The 16,050-nt window shown below is 39.3% G+C and overlaps 1 long non-coding RNA gene across 1 annotated transcript; it reads left to right on the top strand.

Annotated features, from left to right (window-relative positions):
- Positions 1–9,403: 9,403 nt before the first annotated feature.
- LOC122794573 lies at positions 9,404–15,436 on the top strand. Its single transcript, XR_006363656.1, has 3 exons — positions 9,404–9,487; positions 12,366–12,443; positions 14,731–15,436. It is a non-coding gene; the product is annotated as an uncharacterized LOC122794573 (long non-coding RNA).
- Positions 15,437–16,050: the final 614 nt, after the last annotated feature.

Below are 16,050 nucleotides of genomic sequence, written 5' to 3'. Positions count from 1 at the left end.
AGGAATATTCATAGCAGGCAAAAATGGAAGATGTCTTAGCTTCCGAACAAGTCCAGCAAATGAAGTATTGAAGCTCTCCAAATCCAAAACCTTGTCACTTACTTTATTTTGGCAAAAGTGAAAATAACATTCACAATCAGAAGCTGAAGAAAATCTAAACTGCAAACTTTTAATACTTCCTGTTTAAAAGTCACAAAAAATAAACAAAGTTATTGGAACCAGTTATAAATCAGAAAAAAAATATCAAAACAAAATTATATGTACATTGTACACTTTAAAGCCCTTATGAATCATAAAACAAAATATTAAAGATACACTTCTACAAACAGTTGCAGGTTTGAAAACTGCTTGAAAAGTAAATATTTTTTCTAAGGCTTGACTTTCTACAGAAAGGTCCCATCCACAATCAATAATTCAGAAGAATAAGAATAATCCAAAATGTTCTCTTTTACAATAAGTAGAATTAACACAAAGAAGATGAACATTCCTTCCTAAATAAAAATGACCATTTTGCAAAGGCCAACAACACACACCAAGACCAGATATACTGGTAACAGATGGAGTCATAGATCCAAGCATATGCCTCATAGAACATCAGACAGGGCCAGATTCCAAAAGCTAGTTGCGGATAGAGCAGTACGCTGAATTTAGATTCCAGTGAACCAGGTGTGGATGTGATTTCAGAAACCACGCTGGGAAGCACAGGATAATTACAGACTCCACACACACCTGTCAGATTCTAAAACACATTGTGTCTGTCCAACATAGCTTAAATGTGATAAAGTGCAACTCCAACTCTGTTTCCAAAATCCTTCCAAATGCCATACTCCAACAGATGGAAACTATTCCCATGGAATCCATAACAATACTGAAAAAACATATGCTACCTGCAGTGAATGAACTGCAACAGGCAGGCATGGAGGAGGATCTGGCTATGCATCCTAGAAGGCAGGCAGCTAGACAGAGAGCCAGGCTACAACTAAGCCAACTGGCAGATCAAGAAATCTTTGGCACTGGCTGCTTAGACAGACAGCTGGTTCAGGCTGTGTGCAATATGTGTGCCTGATACATGTCTGTGCATACATTGTGAGGCAACCTCTTAACTCTCAAAACAAAAGTCTGTCTGAGCCTAGGTGTACTGGCATCTGGGACATTCCAACAACATATGGGAGATGCAGTAGGAGTGTCACAGACAGCTGCCAGTCACTTCATCACACAGTTCTTGGTATCCGTGTTCACCAAAGTAGATGAACACATGCACTTTCCATCTACATCAATGGAGCAGCAAAATGTCATGCACTAGTTATATAACATTGCCAACTTCTCCCATGTTCTTTGTGCAGTAGACTGTTCCCAGAACTCTATTAAGACTCCTGTGCAATCAAAAATAGAAAGATACATCAATAGAAATATGTGGCCATCCCTGAACTATTAGGTGGTGTGTGCAGCATAACAAACATCATGGTGATACACCCAGGGAAGGTTCATAATTGCTGCCATATGGATGGAAAGTTGTCTGAATGCTGCATTCCAACAAGGTGAAATAACTGGTGGATTACTACTGTGTATGCACAGAAACACAGCCACGATGTAAACTAAATACATCCCCATCAATATTATGCATGATAATAACATATGTGTTTCCACCCCTACAACATGTAAATGTGGTTATCCACTTGAGATATTACTAAGGACCCCGCACAGAGATCTTTCCAACCTTGCAGAGAAGGCCTACAATAGAGGATATGCAAAAACCAGGAACAGCACAGAGTATTTGTTTGGTGTACTGAGAGCAAGGTTTCGATGTCTGGAAACATCTGGCAGTGCACCATAATACACAACTGAAAAAGCAGCACAGATGATTAGATTACTGGGTGTGCATGTTACACAATGTGCTAACAACAGCATATGGTGGTCTTCCTGCTGCAGCTGTGGGTGAACAACCCTAAGAGCCCCAGATGTCTGAAGATGACATTCCACAGCTATCAGAGGAGGAGCAGGAGAACACAGGGGGCAGAAGAAACAGGTGTGGGTGATAGACGGTATGACCACAAGTCCAGGCCCAGGCAACACAACAGTATCTAACCCATACCTCTGACTCATGACAAGCCATATGTACAGAATTACACAGATTAAACAATCAGGTGTTGCCTAACCACAATAGCACAGATTGCATCTAATGGCAATTACCCAGTAGATGGATACATTGACATCCGGCATAATATAATTGTCACATATAATAGTATGAACATTATACAAATCTATCATGACAGGGGCCATCAACTCATGCCACAAGTGACACAGGTATGCATACAGACTAACAGTGGTGTATGTGTGCATGGAAAACAACAAGGGACATGCCTCTGTGAATCCCATCCCTATCTCTCCGCTATCAAATGATCCAAATAGAAAAGCAAGTCAGGAAATAATGTAGAACTCTTGTCAGAATCACAAGTAACATATAACAATGTAAAGTATGGCTAAAGTATCATGTACTGAATAGAGTGACCTATGGTCAATAAAAGTAATAGACTCCCATGGCATCAGACTTCATAACAACCATAGACAGATGGCATCACTAGTGGTCTGCACAACAATCAACATTGCCACAGAGTGAAACTGACACTAAACGACATAGTGGATCAACTGTCAATGTTACTGTAATGCAGTCTAGGGTGCCAACACTGACGGCTCACACCATGGTCCTGGCTGCCTCTTCCATATATGGAAACACTCGGCTCATGTCCCTCCACAGAGTACACTGATAGGATGACAACAGCATTTGGAGAGACACTGTGAGAAAGAACATGGGTGTGAGTTGACTGTTTGGCTATGACTGCTTGGTCCACACTGGATTGGCTAGCAGCAGATGTGTGTGCACATTGCAGCATAGACATTGATGCCCAATGGGCAAGGGTTAGTCTAGTGCCATGTTGCACTCAGCTAAGCATAGTCAAGAAACACAAAACCCTGCTCATACTATGGCACTGCTGCAGTACTGCCATAACCAGGAATTCAACATACCATGCCAGAGATAACATGCTTTCATTCTGTGCAGCCAATGCCACCATGACCTCACAGTATCTGCATTCCTGTCCTTTATGCAGTACATGCAACTGGTGTGCAATGTGATCTGTGGCATGGACAAATATACGAATGTCATATCCATGACTTTGCTGGGAATGTTCATTTGCCTATATGTGTAGGTGGACACCCTCTGACACATGCTCATGCACATCAGCTGCATGCTTACATCTACTGCACCAGGCAGTTTCACTGTGTTGTGGGGAAGTGTCAATATCACCAGCAGACTTAACATGGGGCTGTGGTCGACAGGCCTAATCCTGTCCACCGTCTGATGTCCCCACATTGTCAGAATGGCTGGACAAGTTTTCCTCCACATCTGAGTCTACCATCTTATCCACACAACTGTCATCACCTGGACCAGATTGTATCATCAAATCTGTGTCTTGTGTGCCCAGGCCATGCTACCATACTGAGACACATTAGATCCCACATCAGGGCCGGTGGAAGGGCTAAAGGAGGATAAAAAGTAATGGACATGCTAAAAGAAGATATGGATGACATAGGTCAGGTAAACATGCTTATATCACATGCTGCCAGTCAGTACTGACATATGCCACAACTACATCACTACAGATAATAAAGACTTACCAGGGGCTCATGAGTGCGTGTGGCCCACAGGACCTATATAACAGGGAACTGAGAATTATGTTACATATGCAAAATACATGACATATATGAGGAATAAGAACATAAGACACACCTGACATGTCCTTGTAGGAATCCAGTGCCGGAAGCCAGGGCTGAAATGCAACTGTTATAGGGAAACAAAGGCATAATCACAGCATTATTAATCACATACTTGCCAGCAAGTAACATTCCAACAGGGATAAAACACACAGTAGGTAATATATACACACATACCAGCTGGTTGTGGCTGTCCTATGCAGGAGAAGAAGGATACAGTATTAATGGAGGGCCACAACAGGAGTAACAGCAATGACATGTATGAAACAGAGGAAACAGCATGTCAGTTACACCCTCTGTATGTGGTGAGTTTGTTTGTTGCATTCCAGATCCTGCAGTGGGAAAATGCAGACAAAGTAAATACAGTCATGTACGCAGGCTTACATAACACACTAACAGGTTATGGTGATACTCGCATGATGTATGGTGCATCTGTTGGCCAGATGTCCCTGTGAATGAAAAGCAGTGACATTAATTACATACAACACAGGTGTGCTACACAGTTCTGCAACCTATGAACATGGTGGGGAACCATACCTGGTCTGTGTGTAGGTGCATCTGCATGGCTCATATCTCCAGAAGATGTATCTGTAGGTGCAAATGTCAGAGAAATATCCAAATGACAGTGTACACCAGTGTACACCATTGCCATGACAGGAGGCAGAGGCAGTAACAGGTAATGGTCACAGTAATAGTATCTGGAGACAATTACTTGTCATGTCCTGCTGCTTTGCAGTACTGGATGGACTTGAACAACTGAACACAGATAACATTACAGATGTTGTGTTATGTATGTACTGAAGCTGTATGACAACTTACGTTGGTTGTCATCAGCATGTGTGCCCCCATGTGCATGATGCAGTTCTGCTACTGCACCACACAAATAACAATACATGAATATGCATGCAACTACAACCTGTAATGAGGTAGTCTATATGCAACAATGTTATGCAAATTAACATATACATGTACAGCCCGGCATACTTGACTCTATCCCTCCTCTAGGTATGTAATGCTCCCTACCTGCCATATGCAAGTATGCAAGAAATTATGGAAGCTTATCTGGGGGGAGTCAATAGTGGGCCATCGCTGATGGCACACCTCAACCTCTAATACTGGTGTAGCCTGTTGGCTGCATGAAGTATCATGTCGAAGCACCATCAGCAACAGGCCTCCTGGGAACTACTGTGACCCCCATAGCATTAATCATGTTGGTAAGGTTAGTCCACACTTCATTCCTCCAAACTGCCCTTCCTGCCCATCCAAGGAGTCTTCATCCATACTGGCACAGAGTGTCTATTACAATTTAATTTTCTTCTGGTGAAAAATTGTCACTCCTAGATCTGTATACTATCTGGAAGACAGTTAACTGCAATTGGTTAAATTAATGTGGGGGCTCACATATGGAGATGATTATGGTGACAGCTTGTATCAATTTACCCTCTCTGCATTTTTCTGCACTGCAAAATTATATGAAATAGTCCCTGTCCTGTATAGTAGTGTGACATATAAAACAATGTATGTGATATCAAAACAATGCCTGATTACATAAGACATGGAACAACATTATAACCTGTGACATCTATAGAGGATCCATGTCGGTTTTGAAACCTATTACAGTGAAAGGCCAACCACAAGCCCATTGTGCCACATGATCTTTAGAATCTCCATGCACTCTACATTAACATACTACCCATAACGTGTGTAAAACAATAATGTTGGACGGCTGTCAGACACATCCTGTATTGTCAATAGATGTTATGCAACTCGAGCCTGACCAGTCAACCGGTGGAAAAAAAGCAGTCATTAACCTGAATTGTTATACATGAATAGGTTATATCAACAAAATCAATAGACAGCAGTCAATACTATCCCCATTTCATCTGTAGGAGATGTAAATCAGTGACAACTGCTACTATATTACTCTTAGCAGAAAGTATCAGTGCAGTAGTGAATGAACAACTTATGGAAACCATCAGAAAGCCTCCCTATCAGTAAGCATACCACAGACAGTACAAGGTAACTAGACATAAACACAAATATAGTTTTATTGAGTCACTATTTATAGTACCTGTTTTACTAAACATCAGTGAATAAATATCCATAACATAACTACAGCTACATACTACATAGCAACGTATGGATACTATCAGTATACGTTGGTTTCTGTAAGTATACCACATACTGTACAGAGTCACCAGCAGTATATGTGGATGTCTCATTAGTGCATCCTTATGTACTGTTCACTGGTGCCCTTTACATTTTTCTGTACAAGTGCATATGTGGAATCCTTGCTTCGTAGTGATGCAGATGTACCCACCTGTATGCATACAGGTCAATCCTACAGTCCTCCAGTAAGTCGCGTGCATGTTTTGTATTGCAGACAATTTTCCCTAAAGGCATCAGTTTAAGCATGTACAAATACATACATTACATACATATATATATATATATATATATATATATATATATATATATATATATATATATGGAATCACTACGGAATAATGAAATTCCACAATCCCTCTGAATCCCGAGGACCAGAATCTCGAAACTTAAAAAAAAAAAAAAAAAAAAAAAAGTAAAACATACAACAAACTATTCTAACATGTATGCAGGGGGGAAGACCCCTGCACTCCCCACACCCCCTGCAACTTAAATATACTAACTCCGAGATCGCACTATAGTGGAGTGAACAGCAAAGTTCCCGTTCTGCACTGTACGGCAATCCCCATTCACTACGTTCGAGATTCCGCAATCTCGAGATTCTGGTCCTCGGGATTCAGAATTTCCAGAATGTGGAATTTCGGAATTCCGTAGTAATCCTATATATATATATATATATATATATATATATATATATATATATATATATATATATGTATTACATACATGCATTTGTAAGGAGTAATAATACCATATGTCTCTAAAGAGAGAAACATATACTGCCATAACAATACAACTGGTGCAACATTAGCTTTGCAGCTACCTATTAGTCAGGTATAACTAAAAGTAAGTCCAGCTATGTGCACACAGCCTTTAAGTCCCATTTGTGCCATACATAATTACTGAGGTGCATTAACATTCAAAGCTTTGGAATCCCATGTTTGTGTAAGCTCTCAACATTCAGTGCGCTAATCAGTAGCTTAGCGTAATGAGAAGGTGCTCCTTGCAAATACTCAATAGAAATTGTTAAATGGAACCATATGTAGTATGCGCCAGTTACCTTAGAATGATCTGATACCATCCCATATATGCCACTTTTAAACTGTAATTTGGGTGCATTTACTGATCCACCATTGCTTCCTACAAACTGTGTAAGACCTCAGTAAACATTTTTGGAAGTTTGCTATCTCAACATTTTCATCAACATGGCTATTTTGAGGAGGCTTCAACATGCCTGGGTGCCCAACTGAACCAAGGAGGAGACCACACAGATGCTAACTGTCTAAGCTGGAGTGGAGGGTCATATGAGAGCCAAGCCATGGAACTTTACAATGATGACATTTGTAACTGGATTGCAAGGGAGCATCAATGTTGCATGGGAATCTACTAGACTGGAATGCAGGTTTGCCACCACTACTATGACCTGCATTGGAGGGACACTGAGGATCTTCACCAGAGGTTCACAGAGGTGTGGAGTTAGCCAGTGGATGTCTACAGTAAGTGTCATAATCCTATGTGTACCTGTACTCTTCAGGTGATCAGAGATATGATCCATATGTCAAATATATGCCTTTCAAACTCGTTATCTAGCTCTTCTGTCAAATAGCTCATCTGGATACTCAAGACAGCAAAATGAATATTCTGCCTGTATTTACAGGTTTGATTCCCATTGTGGTCATTTGTTTAATGTTGTTTACCATGCACATACTATTACACATTAGATTGTTTTGTTTTCCAGCTTATAAAGTGCATCATTTTGCATATCCCATATGACCGTGTGTCACTGACACCTATACTGTACAGGCCAATAATGACTATGCATTTCTGGGTTATCCGTAATACTCTGAGAGTATCACACAGTCTACCTGTGTATGTGTTACAGTAACTCATGCAGACATCACTTAGGTCTGCTTTACAAAACGTGCAGTATTTTTAAATACCTGTTTGTTGAACACATTAATGTAAGACCACTACAGGTCTGAGTGTCTACCATATGTTGTACATTGTAAAACTTGAAGCTATCTGGCAGTGGTGTGGCACTTGAAGGTCTAAAGCATTTACATGTTGGAGAGTTGCATATTCCTTCATTATCTACATGAGTACGGCTACACACACATACAACAGTAATTTGTTAAGAAGGCAGTTGTGATGCTATATATTAGCTCAGCCTGTTAAGCAAGAGACCAACATGTATATGTTGTGGTTAACTGTGGGTTCATCTCCAAGTAGGGAATGTCTTTCATTAAATTTTGATCTGTGTTTCTGTATAAACATTTTGAAAATGCTTGTATAGATAACTGCTTGTTGATGTTTACAGGTATTTTGTACATGCTTATATCTATAACATTTATTTATCAGATTTTTATATGTATCTCCCTTATCCATACTTTTTCTGCCAACAGCAGCCATTTTGCTGCAGTTTTATCTGTAACATGTTGAACATAGTGGGATAGTTCTATATAGCTGGAACATACATCTCAACCAGTCAAGTGATAATTCAGACTTTATCAGTGAGAATCAGGGACACAGTTTCTATGTTGCTACTATTACTGTTTGACAGTGACAGTATACAGGACTGTGGAATACGATATCATTGGCAAAATTCATGTACTCTATACCTCTCTCATTTTTTATTAAGCCCCATTCACTTTCCTTTTCCTATCATTATTTAGAGAAAGTGAGATTAACAGATACACTAAGTCAGAGACATCTCTGAATATCAGGGTATTTATGAAGTATAATTTATTATGTAACAAAGAAATTTAAGTATATATTTCCTGCCCTCCTACCTAAACTACATTTTGATGTCTGTGATGAACAGGAAGTGTGGTGTAGCTGTCTGTTAACAGCAGCTATGTGTTATATAACAGTGTTCCACAGTCTGAGCTATGACATGTTACAGTTTTGTTTTTTTGTTGTGACCACTTTGCTGACATAATCAGGCTTGCATGTTTTGATTTACAAATGCACAGCACAAAGGAAACACTGGACTGTATTTTAACCATCTTATAATGTGGGAGCCACAATCCATATTATTATCCCATACCTGCAGAGCATACCTCTCAAACTCTTAGTGCAAGAAATCTGGACAAAGCCTGATAAAATGGGGGGGGGAGGCCTAAAAATAGGGACATGTTTTTAAATATTGATCTTATAAACTTAGAAAGTTGCCAGAGCAGGGTTTTCTACTGGTGTGCCATGACAGGTCAACAGGTGTGCCACAAAAAGTTCTTAAAACATGCCTGTTCTCTTCAGTGAAATGTGTTGCTTAACTTCCACACTTCATTGCTTTTCTTTGCAAAGCATACTGTCACCCTAATATTACATCGGAGCTGCGATTGGAGGTTGCAGTCAGGTGATTTTTTTTTTATTACATCCTCCTCCAACTGGATTTCTGTTGAATATTAAATGTGTTAGAGCTGAATAACGTAACGTGAAACTGTAAGCAGTGAGCACTGAAAGTCTACTGACTCTAGCAACTCTAACTTTTGATGGGACACCATCAGACCAGTGGACTTTGCGGAAGAGTGTGCATAGAAACTGCACTGAGGTAAGTAAAATTCTTTTCCACTGCAAGAAGTACTGGTGCACCTCTTAACCTCTTAACAGATTTTGTTTTAGCAAAAATTTTCTACACTGTATGAAGTCTGAAACTCAAATGTCAGCCATTATTTTCTGTCTTCATTCCTGCAGGATTTGTCAGAAAACCGCAATTTTATTAGAAACATTTGAAAAATATGGTGCAAGAAGCTGAACATTCTGCATTGTGGTGGCAAGGTGGTTCTCAAGACACCACAGCAGTACAGTTGACAACTTTCTGGTTTGGCATACTGGTGGAATGGCAGCACTGCTGAAACTGGGACATCAGGAGGCATGCCCACTGTAACAGTGTGCATGTGTGTATGTCTGTTATTTTTCTGTCTGTGTATGCGAGTGAATGCATGTATGAATGCAGAAGAAAGTGTGTGTGTGTGTGTGTGTGTGTGTGTGTGTGTGTGTGTGTGTGTGTGTGTGTGTGTGTGTGTGTGTGTGTGTGTGTGTTAGAGAGATCAAGAGTGAGTGAGAGTGGTCTTGTGTTAGTGAATGCGTGTTTGAATGCAGAAGAGACTGTATGTGAGAGAGATCGAGAGAGAGAGAGTAAGAGCGGTCTTATGTCAGTGAATGTGTGTATGAATGTAGAAGAGACTCTTTGTATTCGATCTTGTGAGAGTGAATGTGTAGCCTCATTCTTTTAAAACCATCACAAAGCCAGCACATACACAGATGCTTTCTTTCTCTTCCTCTCTACCTGGCGAGAAGTCCAGATTGCTTTTGGAAGTTTATACTGTACATCTAGAAAGTTGCATTGATTTAAACTTTGAATCAGAGTGCCTCTCTCACTGTTTAAAAGTTCAGCCAATGCCTTTTTTTATTTTTATTTTTAACATATAGAATGAACATCAGCTTTATATGAAAAAGACTGGCGAATGCTTTTACTTTTTATTTTGTAAACATGTTTTGGATTGGTTCACATTAGGTAGGTATGCATAAAGTTTGTAAATAGTTTGTTTGTTTAGTAATTGTATTTTATTGGATAGCTGTTTTATAGTCCACCAATGAATTAGGAGTTTTAGCAGGATAGCTTACTTTCCTGTGGTAGGTTTAGTCTTCAGACTTTTACATTGTGACTGGCTGTTTCCTATTGAATGATATGCATAGTATTTTACTATTGGACGTGAATTTTGGCTCTTGCTATTTAAATGTGAATGTTGTCGTGAAAGTTCTTACCATTTTTAGCCTTTTTATTAATTTATTTATCCAATGAAGTCCATGCTATTTTAGTCAGAGTTTCGTGATTTTTTACTTTTCTAGTTTATACTGTACATCTAGAAAGCTGTATTGATTTAAACTTTGAATTGGAAAACCTCTCTCACTAGTTACTTCATTTTTTATCCATATTTCTTCATTCTTATCTTCTTTCCATGTGTGTGAGTCATTATGTAATTGCCATTCTTTCACCAGTCCAGTTACTAAAAATGTGTATTAGAATTTCCTGAATGCTGTGACCATATGGCTTATTCAGACATAGGTATGATATATATATATATATATATATATATATATATATATATATATATATATATGCATATAAAACATAACATGGAAAATAAAGGAAAGAATATAGAGAAAAAATGTGATAACATGAATTAGAACCCACTTTCCAAAATACTGTTTTATTTCTTATATATACAACATTTCTTTCTTTCTTTTTTTTGGCCTGCTACAGCTGATTTTAGGTTTCTTCTGTCACTCATCACCCCCTTCTCCATCATTTGCCTTCTAAGTTCCCCAAACCCTGGCATTCTCATCACATGTGATCTGCACAAGGAAAGTCTACCTACTGGGAGATCCACTATATATGGGGGTCCAGATCCTGGATGTCCAGATATTAGGGGTGAAAGGCACCAGGCTCCATGACAGGAAGAGGGTTAAACAGGGACCCAACATGCTATGACTAGTAGAGTTTTCATGATACCACTATTTCCCTGGTCTATATGCTTCTATATGCTGGTATCATTGCCAGACTAGGCAGGAAATGGGGAGTAGCCTCATAGGAAAGGCACACTTGCTTCATTCTTTCACCACCCACAATCTATTCTTCTGCCCATGTCCAGGTCCCCTCTCTAGGCTCCAGCCTATCTAAAATTCCAACTCACACAAAACACATTCTAAAACAATTTCATGCTCAGATATCTCATTAAATATTAAATGCAAGAAAAAAAGAGGAAAAGATTTTTTAAATCAGTCAATATTATACCTGTTTTTGTCAGTTGGGCAAAAAATGCAATATATTTTTTGGTGTGCCACAAGATTTTTGTAATTAGTTTATGGGTGCCATGAGATGAAAAAGGTTGAAAATCATTGTGCTAGAGTAACAGGGCTTGTGTTAACATACATTTTTGAAGGATTTGAAGTCTGAAACTCAAATGTATACCATTATTTAGTGACTTCAGTCCTTAGATCATTCCAGTGATTTGCCAGAAAAACACAAATTTTATGAGGATTAGACCAAAAACAGGAGGCAAAAATCTGGAAATTCTGCGAACATCTGGACAGTTGAGATGTTTGCTGCAGAGTTATACCTATGACTTGTTTAACAGCAGTTCCTCCATGCAATCACAACTAAGATGGATTAGCTAGGCAGGTGGCAGCGAGGGTTGTAGTAGAAATATAGCTGAGAGTTGCATGCTTGAATCTCAGGTCTTCCAAAGCTGTGTTCATTAGTCTTCTCATGAATAAAGTACTGTATGTGATGCATCCAATAATGAGTATGCAGGTTAATGTTATTCAGTGTAAAGGATAGAGAACATGTACTGCTCACTGAAATTGACTGTCATTTTTTACCTACCTACTCTTTGCCATGCATGCATGCTTTTGATCTTTTGCAGGTGATGAAGAAAGAGCAAGAAAGAGGGCATTGTGCATTAAGCAAATGCTCTGGCTGGAAGAGCAGTGCAGAGTGAAAGGTATGTTGACTATATTTTCACATTTTTTACCAACAATAAATCTGATCATTGTTAGAGGACTGGCTTGTTTTGCATTTCCATGCATACTACTACTAATGCAAGACTACCCAGCATGCATCATAGTCATGCAGTCCCTCTGATTATCAGTATGCATTTCATAAAACATGTTTACATTTGAGTTAGAAACAGGCCTTGTTTACTGAGGGTAATGTTATGAATTGTACTTCACAACCTAGACAACATTCAGTTATGTGTAACTGCCACAGTGCTGTGTATTGTGATGTTTTACATATGGTTTAATTTTGCTTTGCCTGCTCTTTGTATAGCAGGTCCTAGTACACTTATGTTTGACTCTGGTGCTTAGTGACTGATCTGTTGTACATAGCCTGCCTATTCACATACTGAATGGGTGTCTGCTGTGTCAGTGCTCAGACTGTTGTAGGCAGAGTGTGTTTGGCCTGCACTTCAGTTCAACGAGTAGTGCTTCTGTCTACAAGACTGTTGCTGCTTTGGTTTCAATGCACTTGTATCATGTGTTTAGGAGTAGTTCTGCCCATACCTGTTCCTGTTCTTCATTTATATCTGCCTGTTACATAATCAACGATCAGCATTACACTGTTTGCATTTTGTAGTGGCATACATAATGGCTGCAAACAAATGTCTGTAGGTCATTGATGCATAAGCAGTCATGCAGTACTGTTTCTAAGGCATAACCTATGGCTTTATATGCCACATGCTGTCACTGTGTTCTGATTGTCCATTATTTCTAGGATGTTGTGTTGTGGTCCAAAGATTTGATGTTGTGTCAGCCAATAACCATATTGCATTGCTCATCTCACTTACATATAGTTTTTATAATTCCCACTAAATTGTCACCACACTATATCTTCATTATACAAAGATGCTAACTGGTGGCTGTTCACCTGACTCATTACATGCACAGACACCTGGATTGCAGTTGTGTGTGAGTCACATATTCATACACTGACATACAAGGCAATACTGACATGCAAGGCATACATACAAGATAGGAAACATTGAAATAATGAGATTCTCTCAGGCAGTCTGCTTGCCAATGTAGTGAAGTATAGCTCAATTATTCCCCAGTACAGGTCACAGTAGTTGTCTTATCTTGTTAGTTTTACAGTGGTCTAACAGTTTAGCAGTTGTTTTGCAATGTTGACACATGTCACTGTTATGGGTTCCTATCAGAAGACTGAACACTTAAATTAATCAACGCTCTTATACCAAACTTTATAACATGAAACCTGAAAACATTGAAGGCATGGAACATTGATTGTTTTCCCTGGGAATCAAATCGATGGGCCATTCTCCACTGTGATGTGATCTTGTAGTTGGTATATTTACAATGGGGGGGGGGCGGAGGGGGCAAAGCCCCCACTTTATTTTGCCTGTACATTGTTTTTTTTTTGTTTTGTTTTTTTTAATCAAAATTCGCTAATCTTCTCCTTCATTTTAATGTTTCACGTTTTTAAGTTTGATAAAAGAATGTTCGCTATTTTTAGAAGAATGTTCGCTATTTTTAGCATTTGATCTTCTGATATAGATGCACTCTTACACACCAAAGTGTCATGGCATGCTTGTCTTTATATAACATGATTTGTAAGTGTGCTGGTTGCGCACATTTGTTACGTATAATGACAGCTGGAAAATAATTGTTTAGATAATGGCAGGATTTTCAAAGATGAGCTGTGTTTTAAATGCCATGTCATGGCCTGGAGTAACTTGCTGACATGCTGTGATGGATATATCGGCCATGACATAGGCTTCTATTGAAATAATCCATAATTCTAGATAATTGGACATAGGGTATTTGTCTTGAACATGAATATCTACGCATTAGCTGCATTTGTTTTTATTATTCTCTTATATATAATCCTTTTAGCCATATCATCTTAGAATGTGTTTTTAATGACATCTGTTATGTATGGTGATATACCTTTCTTCTTAGTGATCATGTTGGCGGCACAGTAGTTAATGTCTCTTAACATTTTTTATGTACATGTCAATTTGTGTTTCATGACAGACATGTTTTGCACAGGAATATGAGGCCTGATAGATATGTTATTTTCATCATTATGGTTTGGATCCATGACCTACATCACATATGGTGGCAGACTTGACTATGGGCATACCTTATTGTAAAGTGTCATACTGATTTTTTTCTGCCTGTGCATTGAGTCATAGTGGGTATGTTATGTATTCATATAGTTCCAGACATACATATTATATATTTTCTTTCTTGTTATGTGATTCACCTTGACAGACCATGGGACCCATGAATGCTCACTCATCCGATGCCAGAGACAAGCACATGTCAGACCACTGCCTGAGTCCTCGGATGACAATGCTGATGAACATTATGGAGGCAATGCTAATGATGAGGAAGAACCTGGACCTATATATGCTGTCATCCCTGCTGCAAGCTGAAGGAAGTGCCACTCTCCAAAACCAGCAGATGATTTCTGGGACCAGATCTGTGAGGTGATGACTGATGTCTTTCAAACACAGATGGGGGACCTGATGAAGAATTTCTTTCAGGATATGGCACTGGCTATGTGGGACTCATTTAGAGAAAACATCCTGGGAGATCATTTGTGATGTTCATCCCCCTCAAGTTGGGCCTTCCAGGCCATAAATATTGTCTGTGTGATCCGCTTGTTTACTGCTACCACCATGGTGTTTGACATATAAGCAATTGGACTTTATAGGCACACTTGTGTATGCATAACATATTGCTACCATGCTTATATGATACACAGCCAACCGTACTCTGCAGATGTTGTGTGACATTTTGCATTTGGTTGCACCTGCTGCATGGCACATATTACTACATTAGACATGCAGTCATCATGCTGATGTCCATGTGTTTCTGCACTTGATGCCTACTTTGCTCCATGTTGGCAGGTGTGGTACCCCCTCACATTTGTGTGTGTGTGTGTGTGTGTGTGTGTGTGTGTGTGTGTGTGTGTGTGTGTGTGTGTGTGTGTGTGTGTGTGTGTACTCCTATTCATGCAGTGCAGTGCAGCATTTTGTTGTTATGGCCAATGCACTGTGGCCATGTATGTCACAGTTCTGCATTTTGCAGTTAACATGCTGCTACTGACACAAGAGTTCCACTGAATATATGTGTGTGGGATTGGCAGTTACTAACAAACATTATTTTGCCCACGTTTCCACAAATAACATAGTGAGATGGGTATGATTTGAGGGTTACTCTGTCATGTCTGTTCAACAGCAGCATAAGCCCTTGTATCTGTGCTTTGTGTGACACTTGTCCTGCTTTCACACTGGCATACTGGCTTTGTGTGTGGCATTTACTAGCAATGATGGTGCCATGTTGTATTATATAACTGTGTCTGTCATCTACGGGCAGTTCTACTTTACAGACTGCTTAGACTGCCACTGTACCATTCATGTATACTCCTTGGTATTGCTAATTTAAATAGCAACATTAAAGTATGCCTTCTTTGACTTATTTTACTTTTCCACATACATGGCTTATACAAATACATGCACATATTTCATACATTAAATTACTCCTTCTGAAGCTTAGACCTTGCTCTCCCTCCTCAATCTCCCACCC

This window comes from Protopterus annectens, chromosome 1.part0 (assembly GCF_019279795.1).
Source record: "Protopterus annectens isolate FY-2018-M chromosome 1.part0, PAN1.0, whole genome shotgun sequence".
NCBI lineage: Eukaryota > Metazoa > Chordata > Ceratodontiformes > Protopteridae > Protopterus > Protopterus annectens.
The sequence above is the reverse complement of the archived record's forward strand: the minus strand, read 5'-3'. Positions and strand labels throughout refer to the sequence as shown.